Source organism: Echinops telfairi, unplaced genomic scaffold, assembly GCF_000313985.2.
Source record: "Echinops telfairi isolate 266 unplaced genomic scaffold, ASM31398v2 ScPeMD7_1;HRSCAF=3_0, whole genome shotgun sequence".
Taxonomy (NCBI): Eukaryota; Metazoa; Chordata; class Mammalia; order Afrosoricida; family Tenrecidae; genus Echinops; species Echinops telfairi.
The window spans coordinates 8,708,450-8,710,404 of record NW_022103896.1 but is presented as its reverse complement, the minus strand read 5'-3'; positions in this window follow the sequence as shown (position 1 = coordinate 8,710,404).

Genomic DNA, 1,955 nt, shown 5'->3' with positions numbered 1-1,955 from the left:
GCTGTGGAAAATTCCATGGAGTTCAGTTCTACTCCTACTCACACACACACACACACACACACACACACACACACACACACACACACACGGTGTCCCCAGGAGTGGAGTTGATGGCAAATGGATTTTTTTTTAATGCCTGGGAGGCCCTTGGTGGTGCCCCTAAACACTCTCTGTTTCTGGGGTCTGTGCGCTCACCCACCCACTTCTCTCCAGGGCTTCTTCCAGCCAGCAGCTCACAGCTCACAGCCTCACTCTGGCTTCTGAGAAAGCACAAATAGAAAGGCTTTCACCGCACGCACCACCCAGATCTTTCCCGCTGCAGCTGCCCGCCCCCAGCCCCGGCCTCTGTCCCTGTCACGAAGGATGCTGAGCCCTCCTCTAAGGTAACCACTTCTTTAAAGGCTCCTCATCCAAGGGCTTTGCCCAGCTCCGCTTTCTCTCTCACATCAACAATTGTTTCCTCGCTGCCAGCATCATTTGGATCAGCATGCTATTGTTTCTCCTATTTAAACAAAGACAAAACCCTCGCGACTCTGACTCCAGTGTGTTCCCTGCGTGATGCATCTCCCCTAAAGAGTTGTCTGTGCTTCACGCCTCAGCTCCTCTGTGGTCATAGCACCGCGATCTGACCCTCGCCCCAGCGGCCCGCAAGAAGTGCTCTTGCCAAGGCCAGGCTGGCCCCCCGCATGGATAACTGCCTCTCTAACTTGACTGTCTCAGCAGTCCTGGGCACCATTGGCCAATCCCCCCCCCTTTCTCTAGGCCCTCTCCCCACTTCCCTCTGCCAACACCACACACACTGTCCTCTTACTCTTCCTCCTGCTGGTTCCTCTTCCCATCCCTAGAGACTTTGGGATGGAGGACTCAGTCCTTGTTACTCTTTTCTCTCTATGCTGGTTTGCTTGGGGACCTCACCCTGCGTCGTACACTAGGTGTTGATACGCACCTGCCATCTAGCCATCGATCTTTGTGACAGGGACAGGCCAGGGCCTTCCGCCTGCTAAGGGAATGAGCAAGCTGTGTGCTAGGAATGATCATTCCGTTTGCTAAGGGAGTGGACGTTCTGAGCAAACAAGCCTGGTAAACGTCTCAGCCTCCAGGTCTGGCTAGGTGGACGCCAGCTTGGGATAGATATCCTGGGGTGGCTTCCCCCGTTTTATTGCCTGAGACAAGACTCAAGACACCCGGACACAGAATTGCAGCCTGAGATAAAGTAGCAAGGAGTATGTACAAGACCCAAGGGCAAACTTAGTAACTACGGTAACTAGAGAGTGGCTTCTATGGCGGGGCTATGCTCCGCCTCCCCATTGTGTGTGCCCTTTTGAAACAAGGAATGTTCCCTTAGCCCATCCTCCTCTCTCTCACCTGCAGGGGAATCCGCTTCACTCTTGGCTCTCAAAGGGAGGCATATCTATCTAGGCTTAAAGTGTCCTTCTCCCCTTGCGAGGGGGGCCCCTTTTTTGAAGTGACTCTATGCTTTAATAATCCTTTCAGCTTCTTGCTTGCTTTGGGTTTGCTCTGTCCAGGTGTGCGTGTCAGTGTGTGAGTGTGGCTTCTCTCTGGTGTCTTACAAGCCACAAGGGAGGAGGAGGTCAACCCACCCAGAGGTACCTGCAGGATCTGGGCATTCCCCTGCAGGACCGAAAGTCACACCCCAGTGACCCCTTTTCATTGTCCAAGACCAAAGAAGTGATGCATTTGAATGACAGTGTTGGGGAAGAGTACTGAGTCGATCATAGACTTCCAGAACGATGAAGAAATCTGTCTCAAAAGAAGGGCAATGGGAATACTCCTTAGAAACAAAGGTGGCAAGACTTGGTCTCTTGTACTTTGGAAATGTTTCTAAGGAGGGACAAGTCCCTGGAGAAGGCAGCATACTTGGTAACCTAGTGGGTCTACAAAAAAGAGGACAGCACTCAACATAAGAGACTGACCAGTGGCTGCAACAATGGGTT